Source organism: Zalophus californianus, chromosome 6, assembly GCF_009762305.2.
Source record: "Zalophus californianus isolate mZalCal1 chromosome 6, mZalCal1.pri.v2, whole genome shotgun sequence".
Lineage (NCBI taxonomy): Eukaryota > Metazoa > Chordata > Mammalia > Carnivora > Otariidae > Zalophus > Zalophus californianus.
In genome coordinates, this window is record NC_045600.1 from 77146994 (window position 1) to 77167295 (window position 20302).

A 20302-nucleotide genomic window follows, 5' to 3' on the forward strand; every position below is an offset into this window, starting at 1 on the left:
GGAGCTGCCTGTCTAGTGAGACCAGGGCAAAGAAGGCGCTCACGAAGGGCGTGGTGGGCAAAACTAAGAAATAAAAAAAAAAGGTTAAGTTCCACTTGCTCCTTCATAGCCATATTTTTGGAGGAAAATACTTCTTAGAGAGTATTTTAATACACCTGGCCTTCGACTGAGACAATACGTTCGGGGAAATGTAATAGACACCCCATTCTCATTTTTCAGCACTTGGTGGAGGCTGAAGGCCCCCTAACGGAGAAACCGGTTCTACGGAACCCGAGGTGAGACAACATGAGTCAGGGTTCATAAACGCTGATTTTGGTAGCCCTAAAGCAGGATTTTTGGAGGTTACTTCGGCTATAGAAACCGGTCCGTATTTGGGGAACTGATAGTGACGCTCAAATCTTAGCGCATAGGGAGTTAAATATCCAAAGAACACCTGTCATGGGAGACTTGAGTGCGGGAGGACTGCGAAGTCCGCGGGAGGCGACAGCTGCAGAAGCTGCACTTCCTGGGATTTGGAGTCGGGAGCTTGGCTCCATGCCCACACCGTTGCTAAATTGTTGGTGATCCTGTTGATGAACAGAACGGAACATCCCTAACGCTTGTGCCTGGGCTGCTTTTCCATTCTCAAACAGCAGTGGTCCCGTCAGGATGTTCTCTTTTTTTCTGGGATGTAACTCATTTAGGGCAGGAGACTTGGACTCAATTTTTTTTTTTTAAGATTTTATTTATTTATTTGAGAGAGAGAGAAACAGTATGAGAGGGGAGAAGGTCAGAGGGAGAAGCAGGCTCCCCGCTGAGCCGGGAGCCCGATGTGGGACTCGATTCCAGGACTCCGGGATCATGACCTGAGCCGAAGGCAGTTGCTTAACCAACTGAGCCACCCAGGCGCCCTGGACTCAATTTAAATACAGGCAACAGAGCGAACATTTACTATCACTCCGCCTCATTCGCATGTAGACGGTGAGAGTAGCGACAGAACTTTACCTGCCTTCTCCACTGTTCCTATGCCTAGCAGTATTTGCCAAATGAACGAATTTAAATAGGGAACGTTTTCTTAGAATCATTTTGCCCCCTTTGGAGTTCAGTCCTTAGATATTCTACCTTTGCCAATCTAAAGAAGATTCTCTGAAGAAACGGGAGCAAAATGGAAGTGAAGCGTTTTGCTGTATTGTAACAACTATTTATTGAGCGCCTACTATGCAAAATGGCATAAGATGAAGAGCAAAGCCAGACAGATTGGGGGAGGAGGGGAGGAGAATATTAAACAATTATATTAATGGGGGGGCATAATTATCAACTGAGAGAAGTATAGGAAGGCAGGGAATACTATTCTATGATAGGGTATAATAAAAGGTCCTTGATGCGCGGAGAGTCAACATACCAATGATTAATCTGAAGAATCAGTAGAAATTGGTAAAAAGTGAAGGTGGGATGGTGGAATGGGACCAGCATTCAGGAGACAAAAGCACTGCAGAAAAGCCATCGATTTTTAACAGGAACCAGTGCATCAGAGACTAAACTGAACCCACTCCTACTCGTTTCTTTTTGCTTCAGAAATAACTTTTAAAAATTACTTAACGTTAAAAAAATTACTTATGTTGTCTTTAGCCTCCTCCCTCTCCCAAATTTCACATTGTTTGGCTTTTAGATTTCCTTTTCTTAAAGACGTGACACTGCTCTTGAACATTAAGTGCCTTTTCTGTGTCATAATCCTTTTTTCAAAGCTGGGCCCTTTGATTTTGTATCTTTTGTCTCCTTCCTTTTAAGATGAAATTATTGGTGCTTAATGATGTTAATATAATTACTTATGTGCCTTATCCATGTATACGTAAGTAAATACACATATACATATATATAAAACAGTAATACTAACAATATGCTAAATAAGATTGCTGAGTGAAGTTTAGTGTGTTTCTTTTTGTCCTCATGCTGTGTCCCATTAGGGATGTACTAACAAAGTACCTTATTTTGTTTTGTTTTAAGATTTTATTTATTTATTTGACAGAGAGAGAGAGAGAGAGAGAGAGAGAGAGACAGCGAGAGCAGGGGGGAGTGGGAGAGGGAGAAACAGCAGGGGGAGTGAGAGAGGGAGAAGCAGGCTTCCTGCAGAGCAGGGAGCCCAATGTGGGACTCGATCCCAGGACCTGGGATCATGACCTGAGCGGAAGGCAGACGCTTAATGACTAAGCCACCCAGGCACCCCCAAAGTACTGTGTTTTAAATGAACTGGATGTAATTCTTCTCTTTGGTTATATGTAGATGTTTGTTCAACCAGGCCTCTATGGATTGCTACATGGGATATTTCCAGTCTTTTGCTATTACAAAACGTTCCCTGTGCATGATACAACATGCTTTTGCTAATGGCTTATTAGCATAGAGTCCTGCAAATGGGATTGCTAGGCAAAAGAACATGTTATTTTGTTTAATATTGCCAAATTCACCTTCATAGGGGTTGCATGGTTTTGTATTCACACTTGCAATGTAAGAGAGCCCCTGTTTCCCCACAGCCCCTCCACAGAGTGGATTTTTGCTAATTTGATGGGTGGCAAATGGTATCTGATTAAAGTTTTTCATTTATCTTCTTATAAGTGAGGTGGAGCATCTTTTCAAATGACATGTGCATACAATGAAGTATGATGAGTCTTAAGGAATGTGGGAGATACACAGCTATGAAATGAAGTGGAACAAGCTAGGCCCCAAAGAAGGTGTCTAGTTTGCTACTTTTTGTGTATGTTGGGGGGGCTTAGAAATACATACACAAATAGACACTTGTTTATATTTTCAAAGTAAATATAATAGGTAAACCAAAATCTAATAAAAATTGTAACCAATAGAGGGAGAGCAAGGCCTATTTTCTATGGGATGATCTCTAAAAAATTTTAGAAACATTTTACATATTAGCCCAATGTGAAATACGTTGAACTCTTCTAATGGCTTTTATTGACCTTTTTGCTTTGCATTTTTGTTTAAACTGTAATCATTCTCTTCCCTTAATGCTCCATGTTCTGAGTCATAGGTAGAAATGTTTACCCAACTCTCAGGTTATAAAGGATTTCACTCATTTTATTTTTTTAGTACTGGTATGGTTTTCTTTTTTTAAAAAAAGTATTGATATCTCTAATCCATTTGGGATTTATCCAGTGTAGAATAAAGAATGGAATTTACTCTTTTTCCATACGGCTACCCAACCGTAGAAATTTTTATTTTATCTTACTTCAGCAAACTCCCACACCTACCTCCAAAAGTAGCAAAACACTACTGCTGAAAGCCCCATAGAGTACAGATGGTCCCCAACTTACGACTGTTCAACTTAAATTTTTTTATTTTATGATGATATGAAAAGCATATGCATTTGATAGAAATCATTCTTCGAATTTTGAATTTTGATCTCTCCTGGGGCTAGAACTACGCAGGGAGATATTCTCTCCTGATGCTGGGCAGTGGTAGCAAGCTGCAGCCTTCAGCCACGCCGTGATGAGCGTAAACAACCCATACACCTACCACCATTCTGTACTCATACAACCATTCTGTTTTTCACTTTCAGGACAATATTCAATAAATTACATGAGATATTTAACACTTTATTATAAAATAGGCTTCATGTTCGATGATTTTGCCCAACCATAGGCTAACATAAGGGCTCTGGGCATGCTTAAGGTAGGCTAAGCTATGATGTTCGGTAGGTTAGGTGTATTAAATGCATTTTTGACTTAATATTTTTAACTGATGAATTTATTCTAATGTAACCTCATTGTAAGTTGAAGAAAATCTGTACATTGACTGGCTCAAGGGATATCATCTTTATTGAAACATTAGACTTTGGTTTTAGTTAGTGGCACACACCATTTTCTTTATCCAGTACCCCATTTAGCTCTCTTTTCTGTGAAGTCAATCAAATGTCTGTTAAACTGCCTCCCTGAAACTTCTTCCTATATCCTTGCTTCGAAAAAGGTGACTTGTATAGCTTCTCAAATCAGACGCAGAGCTTTTCTCTGTAAAGCCAAAATGGTTGTCCTTGAAATCACTGCCTCTGAGGCCTGACACATGGCACAGGCACATGACTCAGTTATTAATAAAACAGAACGATTTGAGGAAACATCTGTCTTAAATTTGGACTTGACCTAGGTGGAAAATAATAACAATGATTTCCTCAGGTCACTGGAGCTCTCACCAGGATAGTGGACACTGGTGCTTCACCTAGATTCCCCTGTAGAGCTGAGGTCCTTGCTCCCCTACTTGCAAGAGGGTTAGCCACTGACGGCTCATAGCCCAACTCTGAAATGACTGATAGAAAATGTCAAACAGAATAATAGCTTTCCAAGACTATATAAGTGTTCTGGAGCAAGAAATATGAATGCTTTTTTAAATTTTTTTTTTAAGGTATAGGAAAAATGAGACAGAAAAGGATAATGATAGATACACCAAAATGACTAAATAAAAACTAAGAATATAAAGCCTTAGGAAGTTTTTGGTCTTTTATGAAGCTAAACAATGGGCAGTTTATGATTGTGCTTTCAATCACAGTGTAGATTTGATTAGATAAATTATTGTGTACCAATTACCTGGGTCATATATATTTACTGATTTGGAAGTATTCAGGATATAATTTAAGAAAAAGCAAGTCACAAAATTGTATATATAATATAATTGTTCTTTATACATGTGTTTGCAAAGAAAAATGGAAAATTATTAAGTGCTTATTTCTCAGTGGTATCATTGCAGTGACTTTTGCATCCTTCTTTGTGCTTTTCTGCTGTTATCATCTGAATTTTTTAATAATGAGTATATGAGGTTGAATTCTGTCCCCCCAAAAGATATATTGAAGTCCCAACCCTCAGCTTTTCAAAATGTGACCTTATTGACATACACACTTAGTTAAGATGAGACCATACTAGAATAGCGTGGATCCTTAATTCAACATAAGTTAGTATCCTCATAAGAAGAGAAGACACAGCCATGTGAGGTGAGAATGCCATGTGATGGTGGAGAAAGAGATTGGAGTGTTTTGTCTAAGAACCACCAAGGATTTGGGCACCTGGGTGGCTCAGTTTGTTAAGCATTTGCCTTCGGCTCAGGTCATGATCCTGGGTCCTGGGATCAATTCCCGTATTGGGCTCCCTGAGCAGGGATCCTGCTTCTCCCTCTCCCTCTGCAGCTCCCCTTGCTTGTGCTCTTTCTCTCAAATAAATAAAATATTAAAAAAAAAAAAAGGAATCACCAAAGGATGCTTGATGCCTCCCACCAGAAGCTAGGAAGAGGTAAAGTGAAATCAACACCTTGATTCCAGACTTGTAGTACCCAGAATTGTGAGAGAATAAATCTCTGTTGTTTAAAGCCACTCGTTTTGTGATACTTTGTTATGGTAGCCCTACGAAACTAATATACACGTGTTACTTTATAATCATTAAAAGTTATTTCCATTTTGAAAATTAATTGGAGCCTTCAGCTCAGGTCATGATCCCAGTGTCCTGGGATCGAGCCCCGCATTGGGCTTCCTGTTCTGCAGGAAGCCTGCTTCTCCCTAGGGGCGCCTGGGTGGCTCAGTTGGTTAGGAGTTATAATCCATATGAAGGAAGATGAACCTTGAAGGCCAGCACAAAGATGACTTTTCTCACAAAACGTTTCTTGTTAGCCCCAAGGAGCAACCCTAGAGCCCTTGTCAGGAGGAGCTCCTGTTGAATAATCTATTTGCATGCCTTACCTTTCCTTCTCTAGATCTAAGTCTCTCAAGAAGTCAGGGGCCAGGTTCATGTTTACTTCCCACAAAGTGTAGCCCACAACTTTGAATGAAGTTCTCAGTGAATGCTTTTTGGATGGATGGACAGATGGATAAATGGATGGATGAGGAATTCCTCTTAGTAAGAAAATCTTTCAGCTGCCACTCTTATAGAGTAGAGTAAACAAACTAACACACAAAAGCAAGAAAACACCTTGAGGCTGAAAATTAAGACTAGATTTGGGATGAGAGGAAGGCAGGGGAACCTATACACATACATAGACCAGATCCCTAGTTCTGTGGAATGTTAAAAAGCAGATCACTTATCAAATGAATGTGGGGATTGAAGCCAGTTTCTTTGCCGTGGGAATCTCTAGGGGTCTTTAACACACCATTGTGTATTGGGACTTTCCAATAAGAGGAGGGAATTAAGCTGCATATCCCAGTATTTGCTGAATTTTTTTTTCTGTCATTTCAAAGTGCCTGGGGGGTGGCTGGTGTTTGGGGAATTAGCCTTGGTGCACTCTGCACCATGTTCAGATAAACCCGTTGAGAGCACCCTTCAGTGCTCTTCTCACTTACCTATCTCTGCACTCACACTGTGTCTCCAAGCTTTAGCCAAATGTTTTTGTGGTCCCTCAGATCTAAGAAATTTCACCATAATTGTAGATCATGTATATTTTTTTATTAAAGAATATAGAATGAGGGAAGTAATATTTTGAAATCATCAAAGGTCTTTCAAAGACAGACATTCCATAGATCTAAAATGTGACTGATATCTTTAAAAAAATAAAATAAAATGTGACTGACAATGCTTGCATGACCCTTGGAGTGAGCAGATAAGGCTAGGTTTATGTCAGAATAAGGCAGGGGTAGTGTGTTTTTTTGGCCCTCCAGAAAGAGACACAAAGACATGATTAGATGTGCAAGAGATTTATTGGGGGCAAAGCTTGTGAAGGATAAAAGAGGAAGCAGGAGTGAGGGGATAGCCTTACATCACGATGCAGGTCTCACATCTACAGGGAGAGGGAAGGGAGTTTGGGTGGGAAGAATCTCCAACTACAGAGCAGTTCTAAGAAATTTTGGCCAGGCTGCTGGGGTGTTCCTCATGTAAAGTCACATGTTAGAGGAATCCAATACCCCATAGGAATGGGTTAGCACTTGTAACCCTAAGTCATTGGCTGGGAGTGGCCCATAGTGCAAATACCGTGGTGGATCCAGAGGGCCAGCAGCTGGGACTATCCACCAACTATGTTTCCTGCAGCGGGAAAGCTGAGGGGTGAATGTTTATGGTCCCCAAGGGGAGTGAAGTCAGATGACCAAGGTTTGAATTCCAGCTCTACCACTTAATTATAGGAAAGTTATCTAACTTGTCTGAGCTCCAAATTCCTCATCTGCAAAATGGAAATTATTAAAGTATCTACCTCAGAAAGTTGTTATGAGAATAACAAGACTCTAAAAATTTTAGCATTTTGCCTGACACACTGAAGACCTCAGTAAATATGAACTATTATGATTACAGGTACTTACAGCTGGCACAAAGTCAGAAGTCTCAGCCCTGGGTGCCTGGGTGGCTCAGTCAGTTAAGCATCTGCCTTCAGCTGGCGTTATGATCCCAGGGTCCTAGGATCGAGTCCCACGTTGGGCTCTCTGCTCAGAGAAGAGTCTGCTTCTCCCTCTGCCCCTCCCCTGTGATTGTGCTTTCTCTCCCATGCTTGCCGCTCTCTCTCTCTCTCAAAATAAATAAATAAGATCTTAAAAAAAAAAAAGTCTCAGCCGTCAGGGAGTTCTGACAACTGGATGAAATGCTAAAAGGTGAGAGGAAGTCTTTACACTGTGTGTGGAACTCTTCTCCAGCATCTTTCAAATGGGATCCTTTTTCCCGGGCTTCTCAGAAACAAAGACTGTCCCTGCTGAACTTTACTTCCAAATGCTTACTATAAGAGAAAAGGATAGCATTCCCATTTCCCTGCTAGATTCACAGGGATGGTGTGGGATCCTCCCACATCCCACCCTGGCAAGTTTCCCTTGAAGAGTTTAGTGTGTTTATCTATTTATCTTGTGTATCTCTTAAGGAGGTCAATAATGCTGTAAACAGAGGAGAGCTCTTGGCTCAGTCAAGCAAATTACAGAATATTGAAAAGGTCATGGCAATAAAGTACATCATCACTATAATGCACAGAATATATGAGGCATTAAAATCTTAATGCCTAGACTTCTGATTAGAATTTATGGATGAGCAGAATGTACTACCTTACTACATTTTTATGGCCGAAATTAAAACAAGGGTGGCTTCACTTAACCCCTGCTAGCAGCCTTAAATTCATTGAACTGCCTTCTGTGTTCATAGAAGTCTGTCTATATGGAACTCAATGTTTTGGGGAGTAGTTATTGCTTTGGCACCTTCCTTGAAGAGAAAGGAGAGAAAAAAAGATGGGTGATCATAGAACCAGCTCATGAGACATCCTCACACATTTGAGACCAGGCCGATGGTGAAGGGAGTGCTGATGGTTTCTCAAGGATATTGGGCACCCGACCCCCAGGGTCCATGAGATGTTGACTGGCTCAAATGCATGACCTGTCCTTCCATTGGCCATGCAGCAGGGACAGCTCTCCACAGATTCTGTTCCTCTGCACCACACCAAGCAGAAGTGGTTGTTAACTAAAGATAGTGGCTTCACAGCCCAGGAAGACAGTGGACAGAAACACGAAGCTACGTGGATATTTCACATCCAGAAGAGAGTCCTTACTACCTAAAGGAATGCAGTGAATGGGACCTGATTTAGAAATAGTTCTAGGAAATGTTTTCTATTACCTAGGAAAGAGCTTATTCAGCCGCACAACCTTATCACTGAAGTTATCAGGTGTTAGTGTGTAACCCTTCGAAAAACTCGGATTATTCTGCCATGTGAGAGGCACCATCAAGGAATGAGGCAGAGGGAACCAGCATTGATTATATACAACATGCCAGACATTAATCCTCACAGCAGCCCTATGGAAGTAGGTATAATCCCTATTTTACAGATGAGAAAGCTGAGGCTGAGAGAGGTTAAGAAAATTGTACAAAACCCTAAACTGTTAATTGGCAGAGCTGAGATTCCAATCTGGATCTGCCTGGCTCCAAAATCCATGCCCAGTATAACACACACACAAAACTGATTGCAACAACTTCCCTGTGGGGGACACCGCAAGCTTGGGAGCAGCCTTGACTCAAAAGCCACCACCTTTTGATTTGAGTGGCAACTAAAAACCTGTCTTTCTAAACATGTCTCTCTAATCTCTGTAATTTCCTGTGAGGGGCTGGTTACTTTAGTTCTGGTTTTCTTTTAAAATGCAAATTATCCAGAGAGATGAGACACTTCCTGTGAATAAATCTTTCAGATACTTTATTTTCTTTCCTTTCTTTTCTTTTTTTTTTTTTTAGAGAAGAAAGAGGGGTGGAAGGGCAGAGGGAGAGGGAAAGAGAGAATCTTAAGCAGGCTCCACACTCAGCACAGAGCCCAAGGAGAGGCTCAATCTCACACCCCTAGATCATGACCTGAGCCCAAATCAAGAACTGGATACTTAACTGACTGAGCCACCCAGGTGCCCCCAGATACTTTATTTTCTAAAGGGCAATCTTGATAGCATTAGACCATGGATCACCCGGGGAGGAGACAGAGGGGTTTATGGAGGAAATGGCAAAAAGGGAACAGTTGGAGGTGTCAAATACATGAATCTGTTTCAAAATTTTACCTGAGGCTGACCTCAGTGATCTTTTTTGCTTTTTAGGAAGAGTAGGTACTATATTTTAGAATGTACATACCTATTTCATGGTATTGTAGGACAAGGGACATGTGTATGGGAGAAAGCTCTGAAATGTAAATGAATCAATATAAAGAAGGTGTGGTGTGGTGCTAGTTCAATTTGTAAATGAATTCATTTTTTTGTGGCCAAATTCACTCTTCCTATTCCACATGGCTCCATTCTCTTAACCATTCATCAAATATAAGTGGGGATAAAAGTATCTGGACACTAGAAACACATTATATAGACCAAATTATGAGACCAGATTTGTTGTAGAAAATAAGGTCAATATTGCAAACTGACAGAATTGCCTTCTAGGAAAAGATTGAATACATTTTTGCGATTTTCAACATTATTTTCTCCTATATTAAAAACTTGCAATCTTTTTTTTTAAAGTGCTATATTAGAATTTACCAGCAGAGGGGAGTAAAGGAACATAAAACACCTTTCAGTTTAGGATCATTTTTGTGCATAAACAGGGTAGCAAAGTCGGCAAACCCATGCCTTTTTATTAGCCAGTGGATCCACGTGAATACATTAAATTTTATGAACATCTCAGTCTGTAATGGAGGCAAACAAACAGATCTGTAGGTCATAAAGGCATTGACCTTTTTGATTGGAAGTTGTAAGAGATGAGAAGAATGGACTCTTTTAGTGCATGTTTATGGCCAAGTTTGCCAAGTATAAAGTTTTATTTTCCAAGTCTCTTGAAGCTGTAGTGAAATCAATTGTACTATACTCAAATCAAAATTTTTCTTAATTTTGCATGATGCCTATTTTGGAATATTCATTTAGAAGGAAATTCCAGTGAGATGCATTTTTTTAAGACCACTCTATATCATGGTGGATGGAAATATGACTTGCTCAAACTTTACCTCAGACATATGCAGCCTTTACTTAGACAAAGAGTGGATGGGGGAACACGATCTGATGCCAATTCAAAATATACCAGAAGTGCGTGTGCGCACACACATGCACACACACAACCTTTGAGAAGCCAGTTATTCACCTCTAGATGAATGCTAGTTAATGTTCCAAACCCTCTTTCTTGCCCTATATCTTGAAAGAAGGAAACTTTGTGGATTAGAATTATGAACCCTTACCTAGAAAGAATAGATTGCACATTCATTGTCAACAACCTGAAATGCCTGGTAAGTGATTCTTGCGCTGCATTAGAGACAAAAAGATATTGAAGAGGCCATTGCAAACAAGTTGAAGAGACAGATGAGAGTCTATTTTGCAATGAGATATCTCTTGTAGGAAACAGAAGGCCAGTCACCAATAAATGAGGATCCTGATATTTAACCAAGGTACTATTCACCAAATTTCTCCTTCCTTTTCATTCATTCCATAGTTCTCCTAGAGCAGTGTTAAAAGATAAACTGAGACGTGTTAAAAAAAAAAAAGTAAGAGTGTATTTGAACAAAAATCTGTTGGAATCCTGCAGTGCCAAACTGGAAATGGTTAGGTGTGCTCCTTGGATGGGAGATCGGGAGAGACTTTCAATAAAGAAAAGGTGAAAACAGAGGAAGGAAGTTGTTGATTGGCTATAGCTTAAAGCCTAGGTGGCTGTTTGTGATTGGTTGTCCTTGGGTTTTGATTTTGTAACCCTGAGGTATTTACAGGCTTGGATTTGGGTTCGCTTACATAGGCTGCCAAGACATGAGAGCCACGTCAGTCCAGTGGTCTCTTTATCTAATTAATTTAGCAGCGGTAACAAGAGTTTTGTGCTCTTACCGAGAGTTCCAATCTGCTAGGCCAGAGAAGGAAAATGTCAGCTTTAGATTTCACTTCATGAAATGTCCACTCATCAGTTTCGTCTTCATTGGCTTTGTAGACAGGATCTAGGAGTCATATCATCCTCTTTGTCTTAATGAATATACTGTATACGTTATTTACCTGGTTTAGCAGGTTTGAAGGCCTTCTATTCATATGATGTTTTCCAGTCCCAGCACATCAAGTGTTGATAGAAAGACTTAATATATCATCCATGGACCCACCACGGTTCCAGAATGTGTTGTCATTTGCTAAGATAGGCTTGATTTGTTCCCGGTCTTGATGAGGGTTTTAGAGCTCAGCACACCAGTCAATTAAGGAATTCTAGGACTGCTGGTGAACGATGAAAAAATGGAATGTTAGCTGGGCTTCAAAGATAAGGAAAGAATAGGAGCATTAAAAGGGGAGTAAAAAGGCAATCCAGGTAGGAGAAAGAGCTTAATAAGAACACAGTTCTATATTAGACAGTACCTGATGAGTTATAAGGAATGATGAGTAATGGCAGGGTTCAAGTAGTGGAGATTCCTTAGTCTTCCAGAGTTGAAGGGATGCCCTACCAGAAAACATGGAGAAAAGATAGGACACTGTTTTGGGTCTAACACATGCACATGGGAGTGACTCCAGTAGGTTTCTCTCTCTCCCTAAATTAATAAACGTAGATGTATTGAATGGCTAAGGATAATAACTGTTTCACAGTTTGGGAAATAAATGAGAATATGTATGCAAGTCTCCCAGGCTCCAGTGGGTACCTAACCAATATTAACTTCCTTTCCACTCTCCGGTCATCAAAATCCATCCTAGAAATACTACTCTCCAAGAAAATGGCAGTTGGTAAGCGTTAAATGTTATAAATCTCAGTGTGTTACACAAAGCGCATTATCATCAAGAATTTTAATAATAAATATAAACATAAATAATAAATATTGTATTTCTCTATCACCCTCTTGTGTTCCGTGCTCAAGAAAATAGTCCCTTGAAGCTCATAAAAAATGTTCACACTTAAATTCTATCAATAATTCTTTAAGGCAAATCTTTTCTATTTTTCTCCAGCAACAGACGTGATGCAAATGTACAATGGGTGGGAATGTTTCTAAATGAAATCACTCTAACAACTCAAGCATTTCCCCGGCTTCTGTTCTGGAATGCACACAGGTACTATTTTTGCACTGTGGGCTAAACGCCTTAAAATGAATTTCACTGTTAAGGAAACAATTATCCCTGCATTTGATGGCAAATTTTCCCTTTCATAAAGACCGCCAAATTTATGGGGGAGAAGGGGAGAGCAAAATGAAGTATGAAGTTAAGTTTGCCCTTAGAATAAGGTTATTTTGTGTGTCAGGCCATTTTGGTAGATAATGTTAGATAGTGACATGGTTGCTTAGCAACCCTGTCATCGACAAACTCAGGATTCCTGTTTTACTGGGAAATCATAAGAAGCAATATCTAGGAGAGTCCATCTATTGTTTTTGGTGATTTTTTTTACAAAATATTTCATTGGAGTTCAAATGACTCAGGATTAGAAATATAGATGGTAGGATTTGTATTTCTGTTGTTTTAGTAATGGAGAAAGGTGTTGATCGATTTTCATTCTTGGCTGAGTACTAAGAGACTTGCTACGAAGTATGAGAAGGAATGATTTCCCCTCATACAGGAGAGCTGTGTGCCCAGAACAGCTGTCCTTACCTCCTCTTGCCCAGGGCTAATGTCTCCACTTGGACTTCTAAGCCCTGCAAGTTTTTTACTTCAGGATTCTGTTTAATCAATTTCTCCCTCTTCTCTTCTATTTCCAATTTTTATTTCCAGCCTAAAAACATACTCATCTCAGGAAAAAACAAACAAAAAAAAGTAAAAAGTAAAAACTTTCTTTCAACTCTCCAGTTACGCTCCACCCTTTTCCTCCCCTTTTGACAAAAACCCTGACAAGCTTTCCACATTGATGGTTTTCAGCTCCTCACCTCCCTCGCATGGCAATCTGAGTCCTACGGCCTTTAATCCACTGAGAATGCTCTCACCCCGGTGACAATAATCTGGTTGCCAAATTCACTGGACAATTTTCAGTCAATGTCTCACTTCTCTGGCCAACCTGATAACTCTTTCCTTCTGGCTCTTCTGGCCTTTCCGCATGTCTCTCTCATCCTGTCAATGCTGGGCTTCCTTGAGTTATACCCTCAGTCTTCTCCCCCTATGCTCTGTGGTCTGCTGAGTGATGTCATCCCCTCCTGTGGGCTTCACTAATCATCTGTGGTGACTTCCAGATCTATGTTGTTCTGGCTCAGACCTCATTCTGGAGCTCCAGGCTCATGTCTAGCTACCCGTATAAATATCTCTCTGTATCTCCTTGATCTCCTAGTGCCCCTACCTCAATAGCACCAACAGCCTGCTTGCTCCCACCCTTTTGTCTCATTTCAGTTAACGCCATCACATCCACACAGTTTCCCAAATCAGAACTGAGTATTCCCAGATGCCTTCCCTTCCCTTATGCACCACATCAAGCAACTCATCAGAGCCCATATTCCCCTCCCAAGTTCACATTCACCAGAGCTCATGTTCAACTCTTAAGTATCTTTTTAATCTGGCCTACACTAACATCCCTATTTCATTCAACCTGTATTCAGGACAATTTAAATTTCCCAGTTGCCCTCCTTATCATCAGTCTCGTCCTCTCCACCTCTCCCCCGGCCCATCCATCTCACTTCCCTGATCATTAAGGAATTAACACCTTCTTCTAGAACATGGCATACCAATCCTTCATATTTTGCTCTTGCCTACATGTTAGCATCAACTCTGCTATTTGCTTTGTCACACTCCTTTGTGCCTTTATCACATTCCACTACACATTCTATGCCCTGACCATCTCCATGAGAAATATCCTGTGGTTTCCTAAACTTGAACGTTCTTTCATCCCTTTGTACCTTTACACATGCAAAACCCTGGACCTCCCCTTTCTCCTTCTCTGCCTTAAGAACATTATGCTTTAAGAATTAGCTCAACCATCACCTCCTTGGGGTTCTCTCCCCAGGCAGTACTTAAGTACTTCCTCCTTAGTGCTCTCTCACATTTTACCTGAATGTATTTTGACACTTATCACTCACTTATGTGATGTAAATGTAATGTACTGATTATGTATTTACCGGTCTGTCGATGAAACTGTTAGCTCTCTGATGGCATGCAAGAAGCCTTTTTAAAAAGTCTTTATATCCCCTTATCCCTAGCACAACGTAGGTGCTAAACAAAGATTGAGTGAATGAATGAACAAACAAACATAAATTATTTCAATAGTGAACATTAGAGGACAGGGAAACAGACCCTAATAGAAGTTGTGTAGCCTGTTAGTTAAAAATCAGTAAGATTTGGGGTGTCTGGGTGGCTCAGTTGGCTGAGCATCTGAGTCTTGATTTTTGCTCAGGTCATTATCTCAGCTTCATGGGATGGATCCTGTGTCAAGCTCTGTACTCAGCACAGAGTCTGCTTCCGATCTCTCCCTCTCTCTCTGACCCCCACCTGTAAATAAATAAATAAATAAATAAATAAATAAATAAATAAAATCTTAAAAAAAAAGAAAAATCAATAAGAGTCACATCTATTAGGACAGCTATCAGAAAAACAGAAACTAGTAAGTGTTGGTGAGAATGTGGAGAAATCGAAACCCTTGTGCACTACTGGTGGGACCTCAAAAAGGCTCAACCACTATGGAAAACAGTATGGTGTTTTTTAAAAAAAAAATAAAAGTACAACTACCAGCAATCCCACTTCTGGGTATATATATCCAAAAAGATTGAAAGCAGGGTCTTGAAGAGATATCTGTACACCCATATTCATAGCAGCATTGTTCACAATAGCCAAGAAGTGAAAGCAAGGCAAATGTCCATCAACAGATGAATGGATAAAGAAAACATGACTTACACATATAATGGGATATTATCCAGCCTTCAAAAAAGAAGGAAATCCTGTCATGCTACAATATGGATGAAATTTGAGGACATTATGCTAAGTGAAAGAAGCCAATAACAAAAAAATAAATATTGCGTTATTCTACTCATATGACATATATCAATTCTTAGTCAAATTCTTAGAAACAGAAAGAAGAGGAACACCTGGGTGGCTCTGTCAGTTAAGTGTCTGCCTTCACCTCAGGTAATGATCCCAGGGTCCTGGGATGGAGCCCCGCATTGGGCTCCTTGCTCAGTGGAGAGCCTGCTTCTCCCTCCCACTCTGCCTGCCGCTCCCCCTGCTTGTGCGCGCTCTCTCTCTGACAAATAAATAAATAAAATCTTTACCAAAAAAAAGAAACAGAAAGAAGAATGGTGATTACCAGGAACTAAGAAAAGGAGAAAAGGGGGAGTTGTTTAATGGATATAGAGTTTCAGTTCTGTAATATGAAAAAGTTCTGGAGATCAATGCAAATATACTTAACACTACTAACCTGTACACTTAAAAATAGTTAACATGGTAAATTTTATGTTATGTGCTTTTGTCATAATAAAAAAATCAGTAAAAGCACAGTACACAATATACTTGGAATGGAACAGATACTGTCTGGAGGCCAAGGGCTTGATAGGAAGACTAAACATTTATGACTTCTGCTTTTATAGGTCATATCAGCCTAAAAGTATTTATATTATTTACCTTAATGCTTTTCTTTGTAAAAAAATTCTATAATATAAACAGCATAATATTTGAATATAGTAACAAAACATGACAATGTGAATGGGCTTGAATGGATTATAATATGGTATGAATAATGAAAAAATTCCATTTCCTTTCTCAGGTAAGGTGCTCTACCCTTTCACCACCTCCATTATGCTTATGTTTTGAGTACCACGTAGTGATGGAGTTCAACACTGACAGATCTAGTAGTAGTTCTCTTAGAGCTTATAGTCTGAATGCTATGACCCAATGCAATTACCTAGAAAGCTTAGACAGTTGACCAAAGGGTGCATGTGAAAATATACACACATGCACATGAGCATGCGTATGTGCACAGACGCACACCCCACTTGTTAAAGCTCATGACGCATTCATGAGTCAGGTTTTTGAATAATTAAGTAATGTTGAGAAAATACATATTTCCCTAAGAGGCCTACGTTGAGAAACTGTTTCTAAAGAAGAAGGTAAAGCAGGAACTTCAAAATGTCTCTACTGATCTTTATTGACTTAAAAAGGCTGATGTGACATCTACAAAGAGCAATCACCAGTCGTCCAAAAAGTGGACCTCCCTTTGAGTGGAGTTTTTGGTCTTTAATGATCCTTTAACAGCAGGAAACATCTTACACATTCCCTTTAGGGTTTCAGAAATTTCCTTTTTCTGAACCTATACATTTTTTTATCTCTCCCATGGAAAACATAAACAACAGGGTTAAAATGGAATTCAGGATTCTTAAATGATTCCCTACTCTAATGTGGCTCATTTTCCATCATTGAACCTCTGGGGTTACTTCAATTAAAAAAAAAACCAAAAACCTGTTAGCCACTGAAATTGAAGCAGTTGATTCAAACTGGTGAAACTGATAAGGAGGGGACCTGTGAAAATTGCCATGTGCCTAGGGTGCAAGAGAAAAATCCCTGATATAACACTCCTTTCCTCTATATCTGCAGCTTGGGGATGCAGCACAAACACCAGGCAGGCCTGGCTTCTCATCCCTTCCAAATCTGCAGGAAGTGCTTCTCTGTTAGTCTGAGCCCTGCCATTTCTGAGTTGCCTGGGAGCTATAGAAAAACATCATTAACTCAATCTGTGTTAACCTGAAATGCTGAAAATAAAAATAGCATCTAGGAGGCCACTTCCCTAGATTCCTGTTATTTCATATAAAGATTGTATTTTTCCTTGAGCTACTATTGCTTGCTGACCATTTCCTCATTAGAACTGTTCTTTTATTTGTCCAGCTTTATTGTGACATAATTGACATATAACATTGTGTGAGGTGTGAACACTGTGATGATTTGATGCATGTCTATACTGCGGAATGATTACCAACACTAAGGTTAGTTAACGCATCTATCACCTCACATAATTACTCTGTGTGTGTGTGTGTTAAGAACACTGCTTAGGAACTACTCTCTTTACAGCTGTTCTTTTAAAATTTGATTTTGCATCTAGCTCTGCCTGTCAGCAAGTTTACTTGTTTTTTTTTTAATTTTTTAAATTTATTTATTAGAGAGAATGAGAGATAGAAAGCACGAGAGGGAAGAGGGTCAGAGGGAGAAGCAGACTCCCTGCTGAGCAGGGAGCCCGATGTGGGACTCGATCCCGGGACTCCAGGATCATGACCTGAGCCGAAGGCAGTCGCTCAACCAACTGAGCCACCCAGGCACCCTTTTTGTTTGTTTGTTTGTTTTTAATTTTTTAAATTTATTTATTAGAGAGAGAGAGAATGAGAGATAGAAGGCAAGTTTACTTGGGAAAAGGGGAAATACCCTTCTTCACTCTGTGCAGAGGCAGGAAATGGAGGGGAGAAGGTCTATTATACTGTGGGATTGCCTCCCTAGGCCCATATGTATTTATGCAGATGGCACTACATAAAAGTGAATTCCTTTAAAAAGCAGGCTTAATGGGAGAACTCACAAAAGCTAAAATCCTTTAGAAACTCTGAAAGAATATGGAGGAAGAGATGTGAGGCTGTGGAGGGTTTCTAGGCTGATGGTGTGTGTGGTACAAAGACTATAATAATATGTTAAATCTTGCTTTTTATTTGCATGCTTGCTTGCTTGCTTCTTTGTTTTTTGGTATGAGCCTGCCACAGAGCCACTAACATTTGACTCCTTTTCTCCCTCAGCAAATCATCCTGGGAAACTGTTGCTTGGTCTTCTGATCCCACCTGAAAGAGATTTCTTGTAGAGAGGCACAGTACCCCAATTTTACCTATAAATGATGACATGTAACTTCTCACATAAACCAAGACGCATTTCAGAGTCGAATTGGTAAGTCAGAAGAATTAATGGACAGTAATTGATCTACAGCTGGTGAAAACCAGGACGTATGGGCAGTAATTCACCACTAGGCCCCTGGGTATCGTCAGTAATCCAGATCAGGAAGCGGCCCACTTCAGTTTCTCGGGGAGGGGGGGATGCTCTTTCCCTCCAAGGACCCTGCAAACAAGGGTGAGACTGCAAAATCATTGGGCAATTCTATTTCTGGTTCACACTGTAGCCTCAGAAACAAGTCTCTTATTTTGCTTGTTCAACTGCTTTATTAACAATTGTTTATTACCGTCTGCATGAGTGTGCCAGGGCCACCATCTCAAAGTACCACGGGCAGGGTGGCTCAAACCACAGAAATGTATTTTCTCACAGTTCTCGAGGGTGGATGTCCAAGATCAATGTGTCAGCAGGGTTGTCTCCTGTGAGTCTTCTCTCCTTGTTCTGAGATAACCTCCTGCTCACTGCATCCTCACAAGGTCATTCCTTTGGGCGCGTGCAACCCTAGTGTCTCTCTGTGTCGTAATCTCTGTGTCCTGTAAGGACACCAGTCAGATTGGATTAGGGCCCACCGTAAAGTCCTCCTCTTAATCTCCTTACCTCTTTAAAGGCCTTATCTCCAGAAACAGTCACATTCCGAGGCCCTAGGGTTTAGGGCTTCAACATATGAATTTTGGGGAGAAACAATTCAGTCCATAATACTGCTGCTTCCCCATCCAGCTCTCTGTCATGTGAGGACAGAGCAAGAAGGCAGTCATTTATGAACCAAGAATTGGACTCACCGGACACCCACTCTGCCAACACCTTGATCTTGGATTTCCCAGCCTCCAGACTGTGAGAAATAAATGTCAGTGAATATTTTTATGATATTTTTGTTATAGTAGCCCAAACACAGTAAGACAGGATCTGATCATTTTGTAAGTTGCAAATAGGTGGATTTACAGGGAAAATCTGGATGAGGTGGACACAGAATTGTGTCAGAACCAAGCCACGTGCTGAGCTATAATAAAATATGAACTGGGAGACTGAAATCACTTCAAAATACTACAGTCAAGTTGCTTGGATGTCAAATGCTTACTGAAGTCAGAAAATCTGTCTGTTTTCATTACAGCCTCGAATGAGGGAGACCCATGCAAGCCTTCCAGGCTGATGCCTTGATGCCAGCCAGTGGATCAGCACTCATTCTCCTCACGGGGTGGCAGCTGGGGAGCTCCTGGTGACATTTCATTCTTTCCGTGAGAGCGTCAACGTGGTTTCCTCTGATCAGATCAACTGAAAAGTGATCTACAGGGATCAGAAATTTGAAAAGAAGTAATACAAAAGGTATTATTTAGCTTTCATTGTTAATAGCATTTATGGGCTGCAGATAATTAAATGAAGGGATGAAACCATGATGTCATCAGAACTGCAGGAACTTTGATAGGTTCCAAATTCATCTAGAAAGATCTTCAGGAAGGACTGTGCCAAACCATGACTGAGGAAGGATGGGGGAACCCTTATGATGAGCTCTTTTGGCCTAAATGGCCAAATGGGATTGATTGGCGGGTCAGGTGCATGTTTTTCAATACCGAGCAATTTTCCAATTCTCAGCAGACACTGACTGGGTGTCTTATAATTTAACTCAATTCTGACCCTACTACCTAGAGATAGCATCAGACACCACAGGTTAAGAGCTTGGCCCCACAAGACTGTCCCCACTTCGAATGCCATTCACAAGCCTAGGTTGCTATCTGTGCTTCTTACTTTTATCAGTTTATTATAAAGGATATTATAAAAAATACAGGTAAACAGCCAAATGAAGAGGTACAAAGGGTAAGCTCTGGAGGGCTCCCAAGTGCAGGAATTTCTAATCCTGGGGAACTGGGGTGTGCCACCCTCCCACATGTGGGTGTATTCACCAACATGGAAGCTCATCAACTCTTGTTGTTCATGAGATTTTATAGAGCTTTGTCTATAGTCACCCCCTTCCCCTTCCCAGATGTAGGTGGGTGAGGCCAAAAGCTCTAGCCCCAGAATCACTCACTCTTTCTGGTGACCAGCGCTATCCTGAGGTCACCAGGGGCCCCGCCCAAAGTCATCTCATTAGCATAAAGTCAGGTGGGTGGCCTC

The 20302-nt window shown here is 40.6% G+C and overlaps 1 long non-coding RNA gene across 1 annotated transcript; it reads left to right on the forward strand.

Annotated features, from left to right (window-relative positions):
• The first annotated feature begins 248 nt into the window (after positions 1–248).
• LOC113908653 lies at positions 249–18171 on the forward strand. The gene is made up of 3 exons (XR_003515568.1): positions 249–275; positions 17162–17259; positions 18052–18171. It is a non-coding gene; the product is annotated as an uncharacterized LOC113908653 (long non-coding RNA).
• The last annotated feature ends 2131 nt before the right edge of the window (positions 18172–20302 follow it).